This window comes from Carex rostrata, chromosome 21, assembly GCF_964058835.1.
Source record: "Carex rostrata chromosome 21, lpCarRost1.2, whole genome shotgun sequence".
Classification (NCBI taxonomy): Eukaryota; Viridiplantae; Streptophyta; class Magnoliopsida; order Poales; family Cyperaceae; genus Carex; species Carex rostrata.
The window spans coordinates 1,817,330-1,837,022 of NC_135938.1; the positions used below are offsets into that span (position 1 = coordinate 1,817,330).

Consider the following 19,693-nt stretch of genomic DNA (forward strand, 5'->3'; position numbering starts at 1 on the left):
ATGTTTGGCGGCTATAAGGCCGTGTATTTCACCATCTATCTTATTTGATGTCTACTAATGTAAGACCGCTCATGAGCTTTGGACCACATTGGAGCAATCATATGAGCAACCTTCGGGTGTAAACAAGATGCATGCTATGAAGCTGTTATTTCTCTTGAAGATGAAGGATGGCATATCAATAAGAACGCATGTGAGCGAGTTCAACTCGATTGCGGCTCAACTTGAAGGTAAATCTTGATGAAAAAGTATTATGCTTATTATTTTTGAGTTATTTGCCTACTAGTTGGGATACTCTTGTTACTACCGTTGCCAACACAACAACAAATTCAAGTTAAGTGATGTTGTTGCTTCATTGTTGAATGAGGAAATTAGGAAGGCTACAACCCAATTGGAAACCGGTCCTAGTGAGGCATTAACGGTTGGTGAAAAGGGAAAGTCGGTTACTAGGAACAATTCCTCCGGTAGAAGGGTTGAATCTTAAGGCCGAAAATTTTCTTGTTGGCCTTGCAAAAAGGAAAAGCACTTGAAGAGAGATTGTCCTCTTTTGAAAGGCAAGCAAAAGTATAAGAAGCATGATGGTGAAATAAGTATAGTTTCCAATGAAAGAGGAGATGCGGTGACACTAAGCGTGGTTTGTAGTGTGAGTTCAAACATGGATGTTTGGATGTTGGATTCCGGTGCCTCATTCTACATATGCTCGGATCGTTCTTATTTTGTCAATTATCAAAAGGTAGATGGTGAAAATGTCTATCTTGGTGATGGCTAGCCATGTAGGATTGTCAGAATTGGCGATGTTGAGCTTCAGCAAGCTAATGGAAGGCAATTAAAATTGAGCAATGTGAGGCATGTACCCGAAATTACAAAAAATCTAATCTCAGCGGGTCAACTTGATGATGACAGTTTTGTTGTGACTTTTGGCGAGGGATCGTGGAAGATGTCAAAAGGTTGCATGACATTAATGAAAGGGCAAAAAAATGGAAGTTTGTACATTCTTCATGGAGCACCTCAAAGAAGTATTGTGGCTACGACAAGTGAGCATGCGGATATGCAAGTGTGGCACAACTGACTTGGTCATCTAAGTGAAAGAGATATGAAGGTGTTACAACATGAAAATTTTATTCCTTGTTTTGATTATTCATCTCTTGAATTTTGTGTTCATTGTATTATAAAAAAAAACAAAGAGAGTGAATTTTAAGATGAATGAATCCCATAGAAAAATGAAATCATTGAAATTGATTTATTCCGATGTGTGTGGCCCATTTAATGTCAAATCTCTTGGTGGAGTATTTTACTTTGTTATTTTCTTAGATGATTTTTCTAGAAAGTGTTGGATTTATCTCTTGGAGTCAAAAGATCAAGTTTTTAAAACTTTTAAGAAGTTAAAAATCTGTATTGAAAATGAGATTGAAAATACCATCAAATGTTTACAAACGGATAATGGTGGTGAATTTTGCTCTTATGAATTTTAAAACTTTTTGTGCGAGAAATGGCATTCAGAGAGTGAAGCCAGTTCCATATACATCGCAAGAAATTGGAGTCCTTGAAAGAATGAACTAGACCATTGTGGAGCATATTAGAAGTATGTTGTCTCACTCGGGTCTTCCAAAATCATTTTGGACCGAAGTGGCCAACACTGTGGTTTATCTAATCAACTGATCACCAAGCGTGGCATTAGACGGTGGCATACCGGAAACTTTGTGCAGTGGTAAGAAAATTTCTTATGTTCACTTACAAATTTTTAGTTGTGAAGCTTATGTGAAAATTCCAAATGTGAAGAGGAATAAGCTTGATGTCAAGTCATGAAGGTGTGTATTTGTTGGTTATGGCGGTGATGATTTGGGTTATAGGATTTGGGATCCTATTGAAAATAAGACAATTAGAAGTCGAGATGTCATATTCCGTGAAAATGTGATCATGGAAAATCATGAGAATGAGCAAAATGAAGATTGACATGTGGAGGAGCATGTTGATGCAAGTGTTGCACCTAGAATGGTGACACGTCCTCAAGATGATGGTGATAATCATGAGGATGAGAGTGAGTCGGTGGAGGCGCATGAGGATGGAGGTGCAAGCGAAAATGAGCACACTAATACCTCGGTACAAGAGTTGAGGAGATCAACTCGGATTTCTCAACCTACACAAATGTATTCCCCTTCTCTATGTTATGCATTATTTGTGGAAGCGGATGAACCCGAGTAATTTCATGAGGCTATTGATTGCTCGGATAAAACCAAGTGGCTAGGGATAATGAAGGATGAAATGAACTTATTGCATCTACATGATGAGACTTGGGAGTTTGTGAAACTTTCAAAGGAAAGGAAATCATTGAAAAATAGATAGGAGTTTGTGTTGGAGAATGATGATATGTATGTTGACGCTATTCATGCAGGTTGTGAAAAGGCAATAAATTTTACAATGCGTTGTGTTTTTACTATCAGTGGTGGATGACAACTTATGAGAAATACAAGAAAGAACACACAACTCCTTTGAAACTCCCTTCCCACCCTTATTTTATTTTAATGGTAAAAACTGAATTCATACTTACAAGAGAGGCGCCATCCTCCTCTTATAACTAAGATTTCTTGGAGGCTAAGTAACCAAGATTTTCTTTCCTAATTAGTTTACATATTTTTTCTGCTATATTTAAAATAATACAAAAGGAATCATAATAAATGATAAATGGGAAACATAGCAAATGATAAATCTCCTGCTGCCATAACAGGTGAGCCGTATCAACAATATCTTCTGCTGCCATAATAGTTGAGCCGTATCAACAGTGGAGCCGTTAGTTGGATGTCTTGTACGGAAGACATTGTTGGCTTGTCTACAACCAAGGCAAAATACGTTGCATTGAATGAAGTGACCAAATAGATGATTTGGTTGAAGGGTTTGTTTTGACACTTTAAATTGAAGCAAAATGAGTACGTATGTTGTGCACTGTGATTATATAAACACTATACACCATGAAAAGAATGCAACGTATCACTCAAAGATGATGAAGCACATAAATGTGCAATACCACTTGATTCATGTTGATGTGCTTGATCGTGGGCAATTGATCGTGAAAAAGGTTCATGTGATTGAAAAGATTGCCGACATGTTCACGAAGGTGGTGCCTCCAGACAAGGAGATGATCTGGGTTGGTTGAGTAACTCGGATATTGAAACGCGGTGCGATATTTGTGAGATCAAGTGAGAGCTTTGACTTCAAGTGAGAAATTATTATAATATGAAGTTAAATAAATGGGCTCAGCCCATTTGAGCTTTGCCATCGGCAGAGAAGCCAAAACAGATGACTTTGATTGATTTTAGCATCGGCTTGATGTTTGATGTTTTGCCATCTGTAGTTTTGGTCAACCGTTGGCAATGACCTTTGATTGTTTTAATTAAAGCTGCTGCTTTGATTTGGTACTTCTTATATCGGCAAAGGAAGAAAACCGATGGCAATTGGTTTTGAGTTTAATTAAAAGGTGATGTCACTATCCTTTGATTGAGCCGAATGAAATATTGTGAGCTACTCTCTTCTCTGTTAAACGAAGCCTTGTTCTAGGATTTGCTCTCTTTGTACCAATTCACTGATACACTTGAGAATCTTATATATTAGTGTGTGAGATTGTAAGAGAATGTGAAAAAAAGTGTTATTGACTTGTAAATCTCCTTGTACTTGTAAAGACTCTTTGAACTAGTGAAATTGTGCCGTGTACTATCGTGATTTTTTTCCTTAAGGGTTTCTATATAAAATCTTGTCTCTCTTTTATTTTCTGTGCTTGATTGCTTGTTTGAGTTAGCTTCTTGTTTAACTTTCATATTTCTCCATTTGATTCGGGTATTGGTGTATGCCCGTAAGGTGTTCGACGAAATCACTCCTTAAGTGTTTCCGTGTATAAACCCCAACATTCTCCTTCTTTTTCCACCTCTTTGAGTGGTGACTGTTCTGAGCCAGTTATTCAGTTCTTAGTCCGGTTTGATTCAGTGCCTTCTCGGCTGAGTGGTGACTGTCCCGGTCCGATTAGATTCAGTGTCATTTTCTTCCTCCTCTCTAAGTGGTGACTATTCTGGTCCGATTTGATTCAGTGTCTCTCGACTGCACATTCCTTTGAGCGGCGACATCAGTTTGGAAAAGAAGAAGACGTTTTGCCTTCAAGAAAGAATTACATGCAACTCAAAAAATTACTGCTGTGTCTACATTCTGTCAGCTATGGTGATCTCCAATTTAGGAAATACCGTTGTAACTAGAAAAGAGAGAAGAGGAGATGGAAGTTGATTATTTACACGGGCTTGTTGGGCCTAAGTCAATCAGCTCGGACACTGGGCTTTTGTCGGGGAAATTATCGACTGAAAAGGATGGGAGTCTACGTAAAGGGGCCCAGGCTGTAAGAAACCTCTCTAAAGGCGTGAACAGGAAAATCAGGTATTGCGAAGGGGACCGCTTCAATTATCGCTGTCATCTCACCATTGAAGCAGTACTGGAGACAACTGTTCTGTAAGAATTGTAGAGCGGTATAGATAAGGCACTGGAGAGGATTGCTAAGAATAAGGTTCTGTTAGAAACTTCTGAACTTTCAGGAATTACAGCTCTGTCAGCCAATTAGAAGATTTATTTCCATTTTCTTTTAAGCCTTATATATATAAAGGCCAGAGAGGAGAAGTTTATTAGGCGAGATGAATTTTGTAACTCTTAAAAACTCTTATTTCAAGTTATATGCTTAGTTGCTATTTTACCAAATTACCCAATTTCTTTCTTAATTCTTACTTTGCCACAAAATATACTCCATTTTCTATTCAATTAAGCTCTTGGAGCATAACACATTCCCAGAGAAGAAAATCGGAAAACCTTACTTGCTAATTGGGAGTGAATAGACCAATTTGCATTCTCTGGCTTCACATATCTGTTATTTTCTGACAGAGTAAATTAGATAATTTTACAGGTAGCGCAATGTATAGGTTTTCGTACTTTCTATTTTAATCAAATGAAACATGTGTACTTAATAGCTATCTTGTATATTGTTAGTTCAATGCAATTGCCTACAGACTTTTAAGTTTGCAACCACCAAATTCTTAGGGACACCTCAATTATATTGTACATTAAACATGCATTTGGCAGTTACATTAGCTTATATATTTTCTAAAATTTTCTTTTTATTTAGTCGGTCAAGAAATTAACTACTCAAACATCCTTGATTTGATACTGCTCTATACAAACCTAACAAATTGTAATGATCTATTTCATGATCCTCCCAAAGTACAATACTCTTTTTCTCCTAATCTAATTGGGACCCTCTTCAACATCCTAAGTGTTAGAAATTATTTTTTTTTCTTAAAAATTATAACATTATTCTAGAATAATTAAAAGAAACTGCATGAAACTTTACAGATTAATTGCACCCGCAAGTAGAACAATTTATTTGTCTACTAAACTATTATAATTCTTATAAACACAAACATTTTTTTGTCTTCGCATAAAATTAAATAACACTATATTTTATTTATATTATCTTTTGAATTCTATTTTTTTTTTAACTCTGCTCCTGAATACACCTCCAAAGTATTATTTTTGAAAAAAATTAACTAATTTTGTGACAACACAACGAATAAACTATTAATATTTTATATCGAAAAATAGGTTTTAAAAACTTCAAGTATATGTAGTTCTTATTGTTGCCGATGTAAATTCCGGTTAAGTTGGCCGGCCTAAGGATTCATTAAAACAATATAAATGTAAATATACACATAAGTTTTTGTATTGATGTTGGCTATTTCAGAGAAGAATTGTATACTGTTCATACAAAAATTTATTGTGATCACAAGGGACTGAAACCTCTCTTAATAAATAAATGAATTACACAATTGTATGAGGTCATGCATACAACATTTATGTTTACTGTTTTGTTTTTGTTGAAACCAGGTTATTAAAATTACAAGGTGTTCGGTGTGAATGGAAACTATGAGAAACCACTCAAAGTCAAGTTTTGACCTAGCTAGTAAAACTGAAACCGTAGATAGTCAAAAATCAAATTAAATATGGATTGATTTTTATATTGTTTAATTGTGAGTTTCTTCCAGATGAAAACTTGTTGGTCTAATCAGTCTTAATAATAAATCTACTTTTGTACATATTCACTCTCATAATGAGTTGCATGCATATAATTTTTTTTTTTTTTGAGGCATGCATATGTTGACAACTGAAATATTGTATGATTTATTGATGATAATTGTAGAAATTAAAAGTGCGCCAAATAGTTAAACAGATTGTTTATTTATTTTTTTTACAATTAGAACTACTAAACGAATAAAATTAATAATGTGATATGATTTCTTGTGACTTTCACAAATTAAATCGGATAATTAAAATTATTTCAATTAATTAACTCATTTAAATAATGAATTTTAGAGAACGCTTAATGTATGTGACCTTGTGTACCTTTAATTTTCTATAATATGTTATAATTAATCTATGGTTTCTTATATTTTAAATGCGGCTTTGATCTAGTTTTAAGGACTAGTTTGCTGTGACCTTGTGTACCTTTAATTTTCTATAATATGTTATAATTAATCTATGGTTTCTTATATTTTAAATGCATCTCTGATCTAGTTTTAAGGACTAGTTTGCTAGTAAAGTTTTCGGCGCATAATTTTTTTTTTTTTTTTTTGTGGCTGGATATTGGTACCAAGCTGATACCAATCTTTACCATATATCTACTTACCTATAACCTAACATTACACAAGCAAATGAACAACCAACATATTTCCTACTGATATCTATCACAAAACTACTTAACATCAAAACATAACAAAACAACTAACTAACTAAACACTACTAACAGCCAATTAACCTATAGACTCTGCTTCACTTCTTGGCTCTAACCCACTTATTCCAACTATGTTGTCCTACTGGAAACTACTGTCATCAACATGACGTTCTAAACCACTTGTTTCAGCTACCCTCTCCTCTGCAATAGAAAATTATATAAAAAAAAATAAAAAAAAACAATTGCATCACATCTGTATGTAGAACCAAGAATAATATAAAAAGATTACCCCTTCTTTTAGATCTTATTCAAATTGTGTTAAAAAAATAATTTGAGATCCTATAGATCTAATAAAAGTATATAAATCCTCTAAAAACAAAGCTTATTCCTTGTTTAACAACATATATAACTCAAAGTAATGCCCCTCTCATGAGTTCAATTAAATACCTGTCTTTAAAAAAAAATTAAAGCATCAATAAACCAAAATTCTTCCATAGCAATAATATCAAACCATATTTTTCCCAAAATCTCTTCGGTGATAAATTAAAAGTTACAAAGAAGATTTTTCATGACGTTTTACAAATATGGTTTTCCAAGTCCGAAAGTTGGTATGAACTGAGTAATAAAATATTTGAAGCTTCGGAACCAAAATGGAAAATTTGCTTAGAATACACATCCTCTCCTATTTTTCCACCGGTAGGTCCCACCACCAAGGAATCAAACCAATTTGACCAGCGCTAGCCCAGACCCCAAATCACCCGGGATCGAATCTCCTGCCCCCAGAGTCACTGTTAGTGGGTCCCACCCACCCCAAACCCTAAACCCGGCCCCACCCACCCTAAACCCGACCCCACCCCACAGTGACTGAGGGGGCAGGAAAATCCTGCACCCCGGGGGGCAGGTGATCTGCTCCCAAATCACCCTGACCAGTTAAGTTAGCCTTCTCCGCTGCTTCATCCTTACCACCCAGGACTTCCTTTGAGGTGAGATGCTTCTATTTACTAGAAATCCTTTTTTGTTTTTTTTTAACCCTCTTTTTGTGTGTTTTGGTTTGTATCGTTGGTCTGATTATTATTTTGGAGTTTGAGGTTTAATAGCTTCGAGCATCTCACCTTTTTTTTAGATTTTTTTCTAATAATTATTTAGCCAGAGGTGCAGAGTCCCACCTGGCTAACAATATTTAGTTATAATTTTCTCTTCAACTATGGTAATTGACAAAGAAAACACAAAGTAAGCTTGTAACCAAAATACTTGGGGAATTCTGCCTCACCTAATATAGAAAAAAGTTGTATATTGACAAAAAAATGTGTCCATATATATATATTTTTATGTGTCCCGCTCCATACATAAATGTTTTGGCTTCCCTGTATTTAGTGACGATTTTGTGGCACCAAGTCCTTTTGTCTAGTGTATATATCTATACCGGGATTGTTTTTTTTTAAATAGAATTTGTATTAATTATTTCAACGGAACAAGCCTTGTTTGGATTGAATGGAGCAATAATTAAAACAAATTATAGTATTAAAATTTTCACATGTAGAAGCATCACTCGTAAGGTAGACGGGTTTCAACAGTTCATATTCGTCATTTGAAATCGATTTGATGGGTTTTAGACCTGAGTTCTACTCACAAGCATATATACTTAGTGTTTTCTTTCTCAGTTACCATAATTGAAGATTAAATTATAACTATATATTTTCAGCCAGGTGGGACTCTGCACCCATGCATGGCTAGAGAATTATAAGAAAAAGCTTGAAGCTATTAATAATCCTGAACTCCAAAATAATACCTAAACCAACGACTCAAACCTAAAATCACAAAAAGAAGGTAAAAAAAATGTTGTAAATAGAAACATATTACCTCAAAGGAAGTCCTGGGTGATTAGGATGAAGAGTGGAGAAGGCTAATTGGTAACTCATCTCGGTATGAAGTAGGTATTAGCATGATTTGGGGCTAGGGATTCTGAACTGGGACTTCTGTTAACAAAAATATTATAAAATAATAAAGGAAACAGAAAATATTATAAAATAATATAGTAAACAGAAAATATTATAAAATAATATAGGAAAGAAGAAATAGGTATGTCTTCTGGGGCTATGGATTCTTGGAAAAAAGTAGGTATGACTTCTGGGGCTATGAACAAATTTCAAACATTCAAAACGAAAATAACCTTTAAATTTCTTATTTTGTTTCACATAGAATTCCAAACAGACTTGCTAAAAAAAAAATTGAAATCTTTGAATCTGCCGATCTTTCAGAAATAAGTGATTATTGAGTTTATTTCTTTTAAAATATGGTAAATAAATAAAAAATTGAGTTCAGATTGGAAAACCATACTGTAACAAGTCGTGAAAATCTTCATTACACAAAGTTGTAACTTTTAATTTTTGACAGTCACAAGAAATCATATCAAATTACTTATTTGGTTCTTTTAATTTCTACAATAATGATCATCATACTATATTTCCATTGGTAACATATGCATGCTACAAAATATCATGATTATATGCATATGACTCATTTACGAGAGAGAGAATCAGTAGAAAAGTAGTTTTATTATTAATATAAAAAGACTGATTGGACTCACAATTTTTCATCCAAAAGAAACTCACAATTAAACGATTATTTTTATTTAGGAAAAATAAAACTGATTCAAATAGAAACAGAACGTTGTGATTTTTATCAAAAACATAATTTATCCTATTATTGATACAATAGGAGATGAGTGTTTTTTCACAATAGAAAAGTAATCCAATCAGTCTTTTTAGAGTCAGGCTAATATAACACTAGTGTTATCTCAAACTAAATAACACTACATCTTAATCCATTAGATCTGCTTTAATATTCGTACAAAGTACAGCGCTCCATCAAAGAAATAGAAACGGAAGAAAATCTAATATTGAACCCTCCGTTACCTCTTTCGTTACAGCCCCCACCCCACCCCACTCCCACCGACACGCTCTCTCTCGCGTTCGCTCTCGCAGAACCCCGTCCATGCCCTCCCTCGCCCACCGCTGCTCTCTGTTTGTTTCGATCTGAAGAGGGGCCCAATTCGTCTTATGAAGAAAGGATCAGATGAGCACAGATTAACGATTAGCATGATTTAATCAGTGAAATTTGAAATTTCTCTTTGAATTCAGTTTTGCGTATAAAAGACAAGATGTGTATTAGGTTGGATTAGTGAATTTTTAAGCAATTTTATATTTTTCAGCTGAACTTGACTTTCGCCATTTCTTGTATCCTGTACTTGGTTAAATTCTGAAATAAAATCTTTTCTTGCAATTATATATTCTTTGATTCACGTTACATTAGTATTGTTAGGTAATTTTTAAACCTCATCCAATTTTTAACCAAAATTAAATCTAACCCTCAGTTCAATATGATGGTATGTATTAGAATAAATAATTAAATTTATTTAAATTTAATGGTTAATACAATTACATTACAATTTTTTTCAAGTAAAACTTCTCAAATAAATATCCATACAATCCAAATAAAGTTGTTTACTCAAAAAAAAAATACATGAGAAAAGTAAATGATCAATGGAGAACATGTATATACGTATATATACAGAAAGAAAGAGTCTGATCACTGGAGACTAATGACAGTCGGTTATCTCCCTACCTTATTAAGGAGCTTAATGTCTAGATCCTGCAAGGGTTGTGATTAAAAGTTAAATTTTCGGAATTAATATCAGCCATTCAATTTTCAGATCAGAATTTTCTAAATTTTACTCTTCAACACACAAGACCCCACTGTTCGCGCCACATAGGATCCCTAAAAACCTAAAACACTTCCTGGCGCTCCCTCTTCACCCCGTTCTCTTCCTTCCGCTCCGTCTCTTCACCCCTCTTGCCTCCTCTCACTTCCACGCTCCTTCTCCCTCTGATTTCCGACCCCACTCGGTCTATCTCTCTCTTTGTTGCTTCTTGGAGAAAGGAATGGAGGAGGCCGCCCGTATTGAATTCGAATTGACGCGGATCTTGTCCATGGCAGAGAAGGGTACGGTTTGGGGCGCCTCTCTCTTCTCCTCGAGTATTTGTACCTCTTTCTCTCTCTCGTTTTGGATTTGCTTGCTTGCTTGTTGTTTATTTGTGCTCATGTGCTGAGATTTTTGCCCTATTCCCCTCTATTTTCTGGTTTTCGTTGATTGAGAGAGAGAGATCGAAGCTTTAAAGCTTTCGATTGCGATTCTTGATCGAGGCCCTTGCTGTCCTGGTGCTTGGTTGTTGCCGTTCTGGTGTTAGTTGTTGCCGTTCTGATGCTGGCTTTGTGCTGTTCTGGTGCTTGATTTTCTGACGGCCGTTTTGTTGTTCTCTTCGGTGCTAGCTGACTTGCTGTCACACCCCAAATCCACCGGGGGTCTGACAGTCTGCCGCGTGTATAAATCAAGCGTCACATATACACGCAAGGCAGTGGATCTTTTATATGCATTACCAATATCCTCACTCGCTGCGTCCGTAAAATAAACCTGAAAATAATCGGGAGGGTGGGGGTGAGAATAAATTCTCAGTGCGAATTTTGCCACAGTTTAGATTATTGGACTTGCAATCAAACTCTATATTCAAAAATGAAACCCAAACCATAAACAATGCAACAGTTATATAAGAAAACATAAATAACAGAATGCCACTACTCGACAACAGTTAATCAACCTGAAACACAGTTTACGGAATTTTCAATATGGATTTCAAAACACAACATATATTTTGGCTTAACTCGATTCCTAACTCAGTTCAATTGGGCTTGTAGCAATTACAGATGTTCTCTCGAGCTGAACCGTTATCAAACCCACATCTGTAGGGTTACAGACGCCTACAGATGGCCAACCGCTGGACCCTTTATCAGACACCCATCTGCAATTGCTGTTTGGCTTAACCATTTCCTAAGGTCCGGTTACAAGTCACCAATACAGGTCAACTTGACACTTATGCAAACACACGGACTCAAAGTTACCTATACAGGTCAACTTTGCTAAATCTCAAGCAAATATATCTCAAGCCACACATATAGGTCAGTCTCGCAAATTCTACAGATCGACGCATAAGTCAGCAGCGTCACCTGAATCCAGCCACCTAAACAGGTCGGTCTGGCAAATTCTACAGATCGACGCATAAGTCAGCAGCGTCACCTGAATCCAGCCACCTAAACAGGTCGGTCTGGCAAATTCTACAGATCGACGCATAAGTCAGCAGCGTCACCTGAATCCAGCCACCTTAACAGGTCGGCCTGGCAAATTCGTAAACACAGGTCAACGGATAGGTCACCGTTACCTTATCCAGCCACCTAAACAGGTCGGCCTGGCAGATTCATTCACAACAAGCACAATTCATAGAACTAAACAATTAATAACCATACCAACATGCCAATCAACCTTAACTAAAACAATTCAATCATTCTCATTTATGCAATAATCAATATACAGCATGAATTCCAAAATATGCAACAATTAATCATTCAACATGACAAACGAATAAACAGTTTAATTCCTGAAAACAAAGTATCAAACAAGTCCAAGAATCCCGCACCTGATTGACGAGCGTACCGCTTAACTTAAAGATCAGGCGTCTCGAATTGCCTCGCGAAATCTTGCTCGACTGAGCCTACACCTATATTATACGTTTACTTGGTTTAGTTCGGTTACATTCTCAAAACTTAATTTCCAAAAGCCGTCTTTCAATTCGTCAATTCTTTTATACCTTTCGGCTCATTTATAATCATTTTAATTCAAGTCCAATTTACTAAGGCCCAAAACAATCAATCCTTTCAATTCGATTCGAGTATATCCCAACCGCAAAGTCACGGCTATCATTCATATAAATTCACATCTTTTTCATATTGGTCCTCAATTAATATAATTTCACACATTGGTGTCTACTTTGCAATTAAACCGCTTTACTTTAAACATTTGCAATTCGATCCTAGTAGTTTTTAAAATCATCACATCTACTTACTTTAATTAAAGGACCAAATTTTTGCAAAGGTTTAAGCCTCTAATTAACAATTCACAATTTACTCCAATTCCATTATTTTAATTCTCAAAGCCGAAACCCAATTCTATTTACACATACACATCATGTCATATTCATTTCAATATTTTAGCCCCTTTAATTCATACAAATCACCATGGTCATACATTTTACAATTCCGACCCTTAATAAAAATCATTTGCAACATAGTCCCTTATACTTAATTTATTCTAGCAATTCGATCGAGTCGGGAAAATCAACAACCCGTACTTCGATAATTAGTCAATTCACATCCTACGACATTAATCAATTCATCAATACATAATTCACGAATTTTAGAAATTAACCGAAGGAGAAAAATGTCGGAAGAAATTGATCGGGTCCGAGGGTTTCGTCTCGCCTTGCGGCCACCTCACTCGAGCACAAGCGGGCACCAAGGCAGCACCAAGCCATCACCATCACGGCACCAAGCCAACCCCGGGGCAGCACCACGCCTAAACCCTAGAAACTAGGGTTTCATGGGAGGGGAGGGGAGGGCAGAAACCGAGAGAGAGAGAGGCGGCTTGGGGCTGTCCGAGTCGAGAAGGAGAGAGGGGAGAGGGTGGCCGTGGGTGGCTCGCCGGCGACGGGGTCGGGGGGGGGGGGGGGCGGAGCCCCCTGTCTTTTTTCTTTTCCTTGGCGTAACAGAGAGGGAAGGGGGGGGGGCTGATTTGGGAGGGTTCTGTCCCGTGGAGGGAGAGGAGAGGATGGAGAGAAGAGTGTATTAAAAAAAAGATGCATCAAGATTCGTGCTGGGTTAAATCCAAGGGTTCAACAAATTCTGAAATTCTAATTTGGTTTTCATTCTTTGTTTTCATAATCTGTTTTGGTTATAAAAATCCAAATCGGGTTTCGTAAATTTTTAATTAATTTCGTATGTATATTTCGGACATTTATTTCTCAAATTAAGATTCGAATAATTCGTTCTCAATTTAAGATTCGAATAATTCGTTCTCAATTCATATAATTTTTATATATTCCATTAACTCTATAACATTCCTAAATGAACTAGTTTTATAAATTCTAAAATCCAATTGCACGAATAATTTCGTATAATTATGCTCTTATTTGGAATTCAATTTATTTATTTATTTACACGAATCTAATTAAATAAATTTCTTCTTTCCTAACTTAAAAAGAATTGTAACGAATTTTCTAAGTTTCTAATTTACCGAATAATTATAATTTTATTCCTAGTGCTATATTTTATTTTATTTCTAATCTCTAAATTTTATTATACATATTTTCATACATTATTAATATTACGAAATTTTTAGTTTCGTTTTAGTCGGTCAGAAAATTTCTGAACGATCGTTAAGTTAATTAAACTTTTTATTTAAGCAAATTGATCGGTTTATCAATTTAATCAAGTTTTAAAATTTCTGAATGTAACACTTGCCATGCATCTATTAAATTTACAAAAATATCCTAATTTCTTCCTCTCCACAGACTCTGCTAGCATGAATATTTGAAATGTTAATTTAATTTGTGAAGAACAATCAATCGGCATAGCTTTCGACCTTTGGCCATCCATTATCAGCCTGTGACTTGACAAACTCTGCAAAAAACCTGATCTCTTCCTCTTGTAAGCGGGGCCCGAATGTGCACTGACCTCTCGGCATGCATTTCTCTCCAAAACCCTATATCAATATCCGCATTATCATCAGTGTACCAGTACACTGCAGTTTAGAACAGGTACCAGTTGGGTACTGACCAAGCATATTTAGGTTTCAGCAAAACATGCCCAATTATAATATTGGTAATCCTAATCCAGACTGGTACCAGTCAATCATAAGAAGAATGCAATGCGTGAATTACGTACCGGCATTCTTCCTTTTCCATAGTAATGTTGTATATATCCTCCTCTGTTACAATCCCATTCCTACAAGAGATCAAATTATTGGTTCTGTCATAAGTTGTTTTCTACCAGTATTTCTGAAAAAAGAAATTTCAGATGCATTACCTTGTAGATCGTTTGTGAAAAGAGTGGCACCCTGAAAAAAGATACATTTGAATAAATTGAAGTTTGTAAATATTGCTTATAATTCCTAATTATAAGTATTAAAAAAATTACAGGTTGTATGATGTTGACTCCCATGTCATGGCAAACAATGCAAGCTTTTTGAAACAGCGCTGCTCCTCGGGCCATCGGCTGTGCAATTGAGACTGTGTCAATTTAGCAGTTATATAAAAATGTTATATTATTTTTAGCAATAAGAGTGAGGTTCAATTTAGCAGTTATATTATTTTTAATTGGTCACACAAGGTACAAATGTGTTTGAAATTTGTAGACATTTTTGAGTTAGAATGAAGGTTTTCTCTCTCCCTCTCTTCGATTTTTTGAACCACTGGAACTCATGTTATTTTTGGTGGGTGTTTCTTTTTTGCACTTAGTACAACACAAAAGATTGTCTGATATTGCCGATTCACATAAATTCTTGTAATTTTTTTTTTTTGCAAAGTTCCCTCTCTTTTACAGTCCATAAATCAAATTTGAAAAGGAATTTACATTGATCAGGCAATTGAAGCCTCTGTCAGAATTGGTCGTGTCAGAAGAAATGGTTAACAGTGCAGCTGCTACATTTCGTGCTAGGTTTAATAGTATGTTAATGATTGCTCATGATATAACCCTTGGCAAGGATTTCAGGCTATTTTTTCAGGTACAGGATTAACACTTTCAATTATTTAATTTTGCTCTTTTGCTAACTGACTTTACCTTATTTTTCTGTTTATTTAAATTTAAAGGTTATGGGCTTCCTAGGCTGTTGTCTGTTATTGGCAATTTCTTTTCATTCTTCACTTGTGCCTGTATAGGTATGATCCTATATAATATAATCGTTATGTTTGAGTTTTCCTTGAGTATTATATATGTTCAAAAGCGCAACAGAGGCCTTGTTTTCAGTTTACTGGTAATAGACTAGGAGTAGTCAGAAGGTGAGGGAGACAGTTTTACAATTCGGTCCTTTTATTTTTGGAAAATAGAAAGAGGTGGGTAGCTAGGATTTTTAGGCAATTTAAACTGATAGTTTGAACTATTCACTATTGGTAGTTATATCTTTGTGCAGTATGCCAGATTCGTCGAACTATGTATGAAATCTTATATTATATAATGCTTTCTTGTATTGTGTTCAATTTTAGAGTCAACATTTGAGTTTGGTGCTTTAGAAGTAGCACTAGAAGCAATTTGTAGCTTCCTAGATGCACACATTACTGAGCTTGAGACTGTCGCCTACCCGACTTTAGATGAACTTACTTCCAAGGTCTCTCTTTCTCTATTTATATATCTCTGTGTGTGTTTATGATTTTCCTTTATAATGGGCTTCTTTGCAAATCAATAAAACAAAATGTCAACTTGCTAGGAATCTCAAACAAAAAATAAGTAACAAATTTTGGGCTTCTTTGCAAAAATATGGCTGCCATTAAGTCCTTTAAATTATGGTGCGCCTCTTGTCATAAACTTTAAACTACCCTTTGAATTATAGTGTCTGATATTGTCAAACTTTATACTATCTTTTGTAGTATTCTTTGCACAAGTTTTGAAATTCAACAATTGTTAATTATACTTTGTTGATTAAATATTTAATATCCTTTTATTTATTTAGAATATTCATAAATCTGGAATGAGGGCTGCAAAATCAAAAAGAAAGAACTCAAACGAAAACATGAATGCCACAAGTCTGGTAATTAATTGCTTGTACTTTCAAGATTTTTTTTTCTTAAGTCACCAATCTCTGACTTTTTTTATTTTATTTCCAGAACTTCCGACATACTTTTGTACTATTGCCAGAAGGTAATACACTAAAAAAGGTAATTCTATTACTTACTACAGATCTGTTTGGGACTAAAGGCTTGGTTGTTGTTATTGTATTACTTACTATAAATCTGTTGTTCTTTGTTAAAATGGAAGATTCGACATTTTCTCGGACTGTAGGATCACGGTGACATCAACAACTTCTCAGAACCTGTAGGTACTGCCATACTGGAGAGCGGCAGCATCGGTGGCACACTGTGCAGCCACGTACCAGGCACACAAGGAGTACACATTAAACTAACCTATATGCCAAGGAAATCGTTGGAATAGCTGCATCAAATTGCAAATTGGGTGAGCAGAAATAACACAAGCTTTCAAGGGCCAGGTACCAAGTACACAGTTCAAATGTGATATGGGTTTGCAAATGGAACTGGACTCATCAATCTTCCAGGAAGAGGAATCAGAACAGTAACAAGACAAGAGGATTAATGAGTTAATTGTAGGTAAAAGATGTAGGGTCTAACATGCTTGGTTTTAGTTATAACCTTCCCAAAAATAACGAACAAAAAGAATGATCTGTCAGTAAATGTAAGAACACAAAGCATGATTTCTTTTTTCTTCTTTTGATTTTTTTACTCTTTTTTTTATGATAGTATGTTGCATATATTTTAAGATGGAATACTTTGTCATTGTACATTTTGCATCCAAGTTGTCTAGCAACATACAAGTTATTTTTGTTGTTTATTTTTGTTTTTGTTGGCTAGCAACATCTAACTTCAAATTTAATATATATTTTTCATGTGTTGTAAATAATTCTAAAAAAAAACAATTGTGTATGAATTGACATGCAAAGATAACTTGTAATACGTCTCCGTTGCAACGCACGGGCACGATACTAGTGATCATTTTATATCAACATACTCACAGGTCAAAATGTTATGTAATGGTACAGATTATTATAGTAATGAAAAAAATTAAATAAATTACAATCATAATAAATAGAATGTTAAACTGTAAGAAAATGATAGTCTAGTGACCAGTTGATTCTCTCTCTCATGATACTGATACACATACCTAAGAAAGATAAGTGAATACAAATTGTTGCATGAGGCAGATTCCTCTTCTATTAATCATTCATTTTCCATTTCTTTATTTAAATAATTGTTGAGTACAAAATTATTTTGATAGGTTTCAACAGAAAAAAACTATAACAATTTGTACTGGTATAATGAATGTCAGGAACTGGTACAGTGGTACTTGCTTGATTTGTTTAACGACAACAAACCCCAAAACATAACAAAAAATCTGCTGGTACCAACCAGAAACATCACAGGTAAATCACATAGTGCAACTAGCACTCAGTTCAAAAAATACAAAAGAAGCATTTCATACCAATTCTCAGTTCAAAAAATACAAAGAGATAGATACATAATTTATAAGATTTGTGAACATTCTCATATATACCCCATGGTGCATATACCCCAAAATATAACTATCCCTTTCTTTACCAAAATATTACTATTCCATTATATACCGAAATAAACACGGTCAATACAAGTTGTCATTTTCACTCTCACGCTCGTTGTTGTATTTATTGTTGTCTTCATGATCATGCGCTCCAAAACACTTATGCTTAACCCTTGAATGAACTTTCAGCCATCATTCTCTACAATTGGAAAATAAGACTGCAAATTTTAGTAAAATCAAACTATCAACTATTTGGCATAATTTAGTAACAAATACTTTTATCTTCGGACAAGTAGACTCTTGAATGAACTTTCAGCCTCATTCTCTACAATTGAGAAATAAGAATGAAAATATTTGTAAAATCAATCTATATTTTGAACATAATTTAGTAACAAATGCTTTTACATTCGGACAAGTAGACATGTTGTGACCCTCTTTTCCATGACAATAACTACACATTCGCATCCCCTTTCTTACTTCAGCCGGAGGTTTCAGTCACTGAGATCTTCTTTCAGCCTAGAATGTTCTAAGTGTATTTAAACATCAGCTTAGCTGACTTATTATCATAACATGCTTAAATTAAGAGACAAATTGCAAACTCCAAGTTCTTACATAACAAAAAATAAATTAGAAAGGAGTTAAATTGCAAACTCCATTTAAACCAATTCTCAAATCAGGAGACAAACATAAGAGACAACCTTTTATTTTCATTTTGGCATTTCATCGAGCAACTTTAGGACACATTGAAGTAAGAATTCTCCATTTACACCAATTCTAAAATCAAAAGACAAACAAGGCAACATATCTTAAATTAATAAAGCGGATAGCATGAAATCGGGTTAGTTTTCATACTAGCGGAGGCGCTGAGCCGGACGACGCAAGGCATAGTTAGATGAGGTCGCGTGGCTCGGACGAATGCGCGGCTGAGGCGAAGCAGCGAAGGTTAGGGCTAGGGTAACTGAGGAAAGATGAGGCGGGTGAGGCAAGGGTTAAGGCGAGGGTGCGGCTGAGGCGAGCGCGACTGAGGGCAGCGGAAGGCTAGGGCTAGACGAGAGCCAAGGAGAGAGAGAGAGAGAGAGTGGGCGTGGGGGTTGTGTTGTCTAACGAAGGCGCTAACGGAGGGTTCTAACTTCTAAGACCTCTTCCGTCCCGGTTCCCCGCTTTTACTTCATTTTGTACGAATATTAAAGCAGATTTAATGATTTAAGATGTGGTGTTATTTATTTTGAAATAACACTAGTATCATGTTAGTCTGACTCGTCTTTTTATATTACTAATAAAACTACTTTTCTACTGATTATCTCTCTCTTAAATGGAATTCGTATCCTCTGAGATATCTCAAACTTTGCGTGATTTTATGAAAAATCCCAACCGTTTAAATACGCTCTGCACAAATCTCAAAGCGCACATAATACTGACCCCTACATCACCCCAAATAGGCACCGGACACGTTCGTCACGCAAAAGTTGAGATATCTAAGAGGATACGCACTCTCTTAAATGAGTCATATGCATATAATCATGATATTTTGTGGCATGCATATGTTACCAACGGAAAAACAACAATTTCTTTTCGTAGAACCTCTTCGGTGATAAAATTTAAAGTTACAACTTTGTGTAGTGCAGATTTTCACGACTTGTTACAGTATGGTTTTCCAAACTGAACTGAATTTTTTTTATTTATTTACCATATTTTAAAAGAAATAAACTCAATAATCAC

The 19,693-nt window shown here is 35.3% G+C and overlaps 2 long non-coding RNA genes across 3 annotated transcripts; one reads left to right on the forward strand and one right to left on the reverse strand.

The window, feature by feature from the left end:
* Window positions 1-15,643: 15,643 nt before the first annotated feature.
* LOC144573428 (uncharacterized) lies at window positions 15,644-17,355 on the forward strand. Its single transcript, XR_013517963.1, has 4 exons — window positions 15,644-16,016; window positions 16,359-16,436; window positions 16,513-16,563; window positions 16,688-17,355. It is a non-coding gene; the product is annotated as an uncharacterized LOC144573428 (long non-coding RNA).
* Window positions 17,356-17,878: 523 nt separating this feature from the next.
* LOC144573454 (uncharacterized) lies at window positions 17,879-19,117 on the reverse strand. 2 transcript variants are annotated; one of them, XR_013517977.1, is made up of 2 exons: window positions 18,380-19,117; window positions 17,879-18,192 (listed from the first exon to the last, which is right to left on the reverse strand). It is a non-coding gene; the product is annotated as an uncharacterized LOC144573454 (long non-coding RNA). The 2 variants fall into 2 exon arrangements; XR_013517976.1 differs by having other exon boundaries at window positions 17,879-18,256.
* Window positions 19,118-19,693: the final 576 nt, after the last annotated feature.